At 40.4% G+C, this 7,927-nt stretch overlaps 1 protein-coding gene across 1 annotated transcript in view; it reads right to left on the bottom strand.

Moving 5' to 3' along the window:
• LOC128608291 (voltage-dependent R-type calcium channel subunit alpha-1E) overlaps positions 1 to 7,671 on the bottom strand; it is a 105,020-nt gene extending 97,349 nt beyond the window's left edge. The window contains 1 exon segment of the mRNA XM_053625927.1: positions 7,240 to 7,671. The gene's annotated coding sequence lies outside the window, so the exon portion shown is untranslated.
• Between the last annotated feature and the right edge of the window lie 256 nt (positions 7,672 to 7,927).

Below are 7,927 nucleotides of genomic sequence, written 5' to 3'. Positions count from 1 at the left end.
GCACACACACACACACACACGCACACACACGCGCGCACACACACGCGCACACGCACGCACGCACGCACACGCACGCACGCACACGCTCATTGTTTGTTATAATGTGGGAGGGGTTATGATTTTATAGTAAATGTGGGAGGGGTTATGATTTTATAGTAAATGTGGGAGGGGTTATGATTTTATAGCAAATGGGGACGGGCTACAATTCTATAGTAAATGTGTGACGGGATACGTTTTTATAGTAAATGTGGGAGGGGTTATGATTTTACAGTAAATGTGGGAGTGGTTATGATATGATATTATAGTAAATGTGGGAGGGGCTATGATTTTATAATTAAATGTGGGAGGGGCTATGAATTTATAGTAAATGTGGGAGGGGATACAATTTTATAGTAAATGTGGGAGTGGTTATGATATGATTTTATAGTAAATGTGGGAGGAGTTATGATTTTATAGTAAATGTGGGAGGGGTTATGAATTTATAGTAAATGTGGGAGGGGATACAATTTTATAGTAAATGTGGGAGGGTCTATGATTTTATAGTAAATGCGGGAGGGGTTATGATTTTATAGTAAATGTGGGAGGGGTTATGATTTTATAGCAAATGGGGACGGGCTACAATTTTATAGTAAATGTGGGAGGGTCTATGATTTTATAGTAAATGTGTGATGGGATACGTTTTTATAGTAAATGTGGGAGGGGTTATGATTTTACAGTAAATGTGGGAGTGGTTATGATATGATATTATAGTAAATGTGGGAGGGGCTATGATTTTATAATTAAATGTGGGAGGGGCTATGAATTTATAGTAAATGTGGGAGGGGATACAATTTTATAGTAAATGTGGGAGGGTCTATGATTTTATAGTAAATGCAGGAGGGGTTATGATTTTATAGTAAATGTGGGAGGGGTTATGATTTTATAGTAAATGTGGGAGGGGCCACAATTGTATAGTAAATGTGGGAGGCGTTATGATTTTATAGTAAATGTGGGAGGGGTTATGATTTTATAGTAAATGTGGGAGGCGTTATGATTTTATAGTAAATGTGGGAGGGGTTATGATTTTATAGTAAATGTGGGAGGGGTTATGATTTTATAGTAAATGTGGGAGGGGCCACAATTGTATAGTAAATGTGGGAGGGGTTATGATTTTATAGTAAATGCGGGAGGGGTTATGATTTTATAGTAAATGTGGGAGGGGTTATGATTTTATAGTAAATGTGGAAGGGGCCACAATTGTATAGTAAATGTGGGAGGGGTTATGATTTTATAGTAAATGTGGGAGGGGCTACAATTCTATAGTAAATATGGGAGGGGCTACAATTGTATAGTAAATGTGGGAGGGGCTACAATTGTATAGTAAATGTGGGAGGGGTTATGATTTTATAGTAAATGTGGGAGGGGCTACAATTCTATAGTAAATATGGGAGGGGCTACAATTTTATAGTAAATATGGGAGGGGCTACAATTTTATAGTAAATATGGGCGGGGCTACAATTTTATAGTAAATGTGGGAGGGTCTATGATTTTATAGTAAATGTGGGAGGGGCTACAATTTTATAGTAAATGTGGGAGGGTCTACGATTTTATAGTAAATATGGGAGGGGCTACAAGGGGCTCTTTGAGTCAGCTTTTTGAGTCGGCTCTTTTCTGTGGAACACCGTACAGGTTCAGTGTAGATCCCTACACCAAAGTGTTTATCTACTGCCAAGAAATAAAAACTCTTAAATATCCAACAAAACCTTAAAGAACCCTTGAAGAACCGTGTTTTCGAAGAGCACGTTTATTAATTGGGTACGTGTGCAGTACACACTCCAAATCCCTGCTCATTATTTTCATCTTAATATCCTGTCAGGAGTTTAACACTTAGCTTCTTGGTACTTGATCCACTCAAGGGGTCCCTTAAGGGTAATTAATGGATAATTAAGGGTTCCTGGCTTGCAAAAAAAGGGTTCTATTTGGAACTCTGACAGGTTCTACAGTCCAAAAAAACGCCTTTCTTCAAACAATCAAGACACGCTTAAATCTAATTTAAAAAACAATAATCTGCCAGTGGGGTAAAGCAAAGCTGACTTGGAAAGAATTCCTGAAAACAGCGTAAATATCTAGTCACTAAAAATGCTACTCAATCTTAAAACTGGACCAAAATGCTAAGATTTAAGCAAGTTGTGCTTATTACAAGCACTGAATACTCGCTTGTTCAAGATAGACTTACTTAAAATGAGTATTTTGGTCTAAAAGTCTCTCAACATTTTTCAGCCTCTCTGAACTTTTCCTTCTGGAGTCTCCGATCCGGGACTAATCATCCCGTAATTACACTCCAAAACGTCTCCGCCGTTTCACACCCGCTAATGCTCACAGGCTCGGCTCAAACCAGTTAACGCGTCTCTCTCTCCAGCCGAGAGCCGAGTGTCTGCTGTGTAACGCACGACTGAGGGAAAGAGACCTTTTCTCTCGTTTAAGCGCTATGCCTCTTGAACAGCGTCTGGTCCTGTGGTTAGCAGAAATGCCTATAATTTAATCTCAGTAATCACAGTGAAAGCCTCAGAGGAGGAGGAGGAGGAGGAGGAGGAGGAATTTATAAAAATGTGTCAGGTGGAGGGTCGAGTAGAATAAGAGAGAGAATGATCTAATCAAATAGACATAAAGAGTGAAAAAGCTGCAGCTAAAAACCTGAGCAGGAGTGAAACGTGGCCGCCAGAGACGCTGATGATGTAGCCGCCACCATCTGTAAGTTAACTCCTGAAGATGTCTGAAAACTTACAGCTTTACCTCTGACACTGGAGACTCCTTCCGTAAATCTTAAATAAACGATATCAACGATTATAGAAGCTTTTTAATCCGTTTGTTATGAGCGGAGCTTCCGCCGTAGACGTCCCTGTGCATGAGCTGTTACTATGGAAACGATGACGTACACCGTCTATAATTTTCCCAACGTGTCCCGAAAGTGCTTTGAGTAAAAACAAACAAAACCATTTTAATAGAATTGAGAACAGAATTAGAAGTGGACTGGAACTGGAATAGACGGAAAACAGACGTGTGGAATAATTCAAAACTTAATAGAATAAAATAGAGTAGAATTGAGTAACGGGTTAGAATTATTGCAATAGAATCATGTGATAATAGAGTAGAACTGTGTAATTATAATGAAGAGAAGAGGACAGAATTGTGTGTTATAATAATAATAATAATAATAATAATAATAATAATAATAATAATTTCGCTTAATAGAATTGAACAGAACTGAGTAAAAATAGCTTAACAGGACAGAATAGAATTGCAGAATAATAGCTAAATATAATAGATTAGAAATGTGTCATAATATTTTAATAGAATCTAAAAGTACAATAATTGATTAATGGGCTGGAGTAGAATTGTGTGATAATGTTGAATAGAATAGAATTGTGTTTAGGATTAGGGTTTTATTCAGTTCTGCAGGAAATAAAGTCTTGGTTTCTGTACTGAACTGCAGCACGACTCCACTCGTCTCCACACAGAGCCGGATTTCTGAAGAGGCTAAAACCCGTCTTCACGCATCATCAAAAGGCCAATTAGCACTAAAAACATGCACAAAACAGGGCGATTTCACTCCGACCCTCGTCTCCATGACGACGCGGAAGCACGTCGGTCCGTCCCACCACGCGCTCACCAGGAAAAGTGAACGATTTGCACGTCTGTGATCTTCGTCGTCTGCGTGGAATTAAAGAGCTGCTCGTTTAGAAACGAGAGAATTTCACACCAGTGTATAGACACGCTGGTCTCCTCTATAGTAACACACGGCCGTGAGTAATGAGGTGAAACATCATCGTTTACGACAAACAGCAGGACACGCAGCAGATCACACAAGAGCTCAACACTTTACACTCATACTGTATCACACACACACACACACACACACACACACACTGTTATTAAGCCCTTGATTAAAAAACCTGACCTCGACACCTGTGAACTGTCCAGCTATAGACCGATATCAAATCTCCCCTTCATCTCCAAGATCTTAGAAAAGGTTGTACACAGCAGTTATGCTCGTACTTACACAGGAATAACATTCATGAAATGTATCAGTCAGGGTTTAGACCTCATCATAGCACAGAGACAGCGTTAGTTAAAGTAGTAAACGACCTTCTACTGACCTCTGATCAGGGTTGTGTCTCGCTGCTTGTGTTACTGGACCTTAGTGCAGCTTTTGATACTATAGATCACACTATTCTCCTTGATAGATTAGAAAATGTTGTTGGCATTAAGGGAACAGTCCTCTCCTGGCTCAGGTCTTATCTGACCGATCGTTATCAGGTCGTAGATGTAAATGGAGACTTCTCCACGCATACCGAGGTTAAATTTGGTGTTCCACAGGGTTCTGTTTTAGGCCCACTGCTCTTTACTTTATATATGCTCCCTCTAGGTCAAATTATTCGTAAACATGGAATTATCTTCCACTGTTATGCTGATGATACACAGCTGTATGTTTCAGCGAAGCCAGAGGACAGACAGCAGCTTAGTAAAGTTGAGGAATGTGTAACAGACATTAGACGTTGGATGCTTATTAACTTCCTTGTACTTAATTCTGATAAGACAGAAATACTTTTATTAGGCCCACGTGTAGCTAGAAGTAATCTTTCTGATCTCACAGTAACTCTGGATGGTTTTCTGTTTCATCATGTGCAGCAGTTAAAGACCTTGGAGTGATTATTGACTCCAGTCTATCATTTGATGCTCATGTAGATAATATTACTAGGATAGCCTTCTTTCATCTCAGAAATATTTCTAAAATAAGAAACATATTGTCACTACATGATGCGGAAATACTAGTTCATGCTTTCGTCACCTCTAGATTAGATTACTGTAATGCCTTACTGTCTGGATGTTCCAGTAGGAGCAGAAACACGCTCCAGTTAGTCCAGAATGCAGCTGCTAGAGTCCTAACTAGAACCAGAAGATACCACCACATCACCCCGATCTTATCCACACTGCATTGGCTCCCAGTGAAATCTCGCATTGATTATAATATACTACTACTGATCTATAAAGAAGTAAATGGTCTCGCGCCACAGTACCTGAGAGAAGTTTTGGTCTTAACTAATTAGACTCTCTCTCTTCTATATCTCTCTCTCCCACTTTGTCGAGCTACACATGATACTCCTGAGATGCCAGTGTTCCTGACCCCTTCTGCTCTCCGGACCTGCCTGATCCATCCTGATGCTCTACTTCTGGTTGGAGTTCTCATCAGTTGGAAGTCACATGCTGCTGCTGAGGATGTCCCACATGGTGCAGACTAAAGATCACTGAGATTACTGAGGATGGTTCCACTTAAACACCATAAAGATGGCTTTGGACCTCAGTTCATATGAACAGTTATGCTGTGATAGCTTTAGCACTACAACCACTCGAGTCTCCATCAGTGAACAGTGGAGAAGTTCAACAAAACAGACTTCCTGTAGAAACTGCACTATTTCAGCATGTGGTATTAGCACATTATTGGAAGGGGTGTATTTATTTATAATCGCACTATCCGGTGTCACCCAGATGAGGACGGGTTCCCTTCTGAGTCGGGTTCCTCTCACGGTTTCTTCCCGATAGCATCTCAAACTGAATGAAAGAACTAGCACTCGGGCAGTTAGAATCGAGCACCCGTTGCCGAAACATGGACAGAAAGAGGAAACCCGCAGCCGGCGCTGCAGAGGTGCACCAAAAAAAGAAAAGGTCTTTGCTGGCTGACGTCGAAAAGTGTGCTAAAATAAGGGATTCATTTAAGCAGTCTGCAGGTGGTGATGAGGACGGTGGCGAAGAGACCGAGACGTCAGAGTGGAGTGAGCAGGGAGCAGGTTGTCGTGCACACATGCTATCTCCTGTGAACTAGCCTAATGAACTAACTACAGACCAACGTGTTTTTGTTAACTTTGGGGTTTCAGTCTCTATGCTATAGCGTCCCACAGCGCTGCAGGTCTGACCATTTCCAAGCTTTAACTACTCAGACTCCGTGCACGAACATTTAGAGAACTTTATGCTAAATCTGTGTTGTTTTTTTTAAAAAAAAAGGGGTATATCAAATTATCACAAGCCGCTTGACAGCAGATTCCCGGGCTGCTTTGTGTTCCCAGTCCGCACCTGAGAACGTGCCAGTGTAATAATTACAGAATAGAACAGAATAAAACTAAACAAAATAAAATATCATGTGTACGTTTGTTTTCTAAATAGCAGAATAGAATAGATTAGAATAGAAAGTATCAGAGTACAAATAACGGAATAGAATGGAATATAGAAGTCTGATAATAACGGAATAGAATGGAATATAGAAGTCTGATAATAACGGAATAGAATGGAATATAGAAGTCTGATAATAACGGAATAGAATGGAATATAGAAGTCTGATAATAACGGAATAGAATGGAATATAGAAGTCTGATAATAACGGAATAGAATGGAATATAGAAGTCTGATAATAACGGAATAGAATGGAATATAGAAGTCTGATAATAACGGAATAGAATGGAATATAGAAGTCTGATAATAACGGAATAGTATGGAATATAGAAGTCTGATAATAACGGAATAGAATGGAATATAGAAGTCTGATAATAACGGAATAGAATGGAATATAGAAGTCTGATAATAACGGAATAGAATGGAATAGAAAATAATCGAATAGAGTAGAAAGTCCATAAGTGTCAAAATAACCGAATGGAATAGAACGTGTGAAGTGTGAAAATGAACAGTAAAGAATGACATGGGGGTATGGGGGTATCAGTGTGAAAATAACAGAAGAGAACAGACTAGAGTAAAATGGAATAAAATAAAACAGACTAGAATGTATAAGTGTAATAATGACAGAACTGAACCGAAGTCACAGAGCTGATGTACTTACACTGAGAGAAGAGAACAGAATGCTGGGGGGTTAATAAAGGTATTAAACTCAAACAGGTTGACTGACGAACATATGAGTCACAGGCATGAACACACACACACACACACACACACACACACACACTACAGTACAGTGAAGCTTTATCATAAGATCATGTACAGATATAGATGGTGCGCGCGCACGAACGCGCACGAAAGCGCACACACACAAACACACACACACACACACACACACACAATCAATAACTTAACTATCTTAAACGTAAATAAAACGCAGTGATGAAACAGGTGTGTGTGTGTGTGTGTGTGTGTGTGTGTGTGTGTGTGTGTGTGTGTTACTGAAGCACAGGAACGCGTAGTTTGTCTCGGATTTACCTGCACACAGGAGTCGCGCGCACATCTGGAACCCCGCGCCGTCATCCGATTCATAAATCCATCTGATCTCCGGGTCTGATTTCTCTCCTACACACACACACACTCACACACACTCACACGCGCGCGCGCGGGGGAAAGTGTGTGAACGCGCAGACTAACGGCTGACGGACGGGTTAAACGAGCTGTTTCTCTCCAGACTCTCTCTCTCTCTCTCTCACACACACACACACACACACACACACACACACACACACACTGCTTGCGCCAGCAGGGGGCGACACTGAGCCTAATATCAACTCAATCATGGAACATGAATTATTAAACGTCGCAGTGTTTATGCGTTTTATAAACCAGCAGCACTGATCAATATATCCTGTAAAATACTGTGTGTTTTTTTTTTTAAATCTTACAATATGACAGTACTTTAACACGTGTACACTGGAATAGACACAGCAACCATAAACAACGGTTATGGTAATTAATCTGTCAGGACATTTCTATACAAAAATCCTCACAGTTATATAGAGTGTGTGTGTGATCTATTGCCCTAGTGTTAAACTGCTTAATGCTTAATTTTATCCGTGGTGTAGTGGAGTAGTGGAGGGTGGTGTAGTGGGGAAGGTGCAATAGAGGGTGGAGTAGTGGGGGTGGTATAGTGGGGGGTGGAGTAGTGGGGGTGGTCCAGTAG

The sequence above is a fragment of the Ictalurus furcatus genome, chromosome 5 (assembly GCF_023375685.1).
Source record: "Ictalurus furcatus strain D&B chromosome 5, Billie_1.0, whole genome shotgun sequence".
In the NCBI taxonomy this organism is placed as follows: domain Eukaryota; kingdom Metazoa; phylum Chordata; class Actinopteri; order Siluriformes; family Ictaluridae; genus Ictalurus; species Ictalurus furcatus.
Note: the sequence above shows the minus strand (reverse complement) of the source record. Positions and strands in the feature narration are given on the sequence as shown.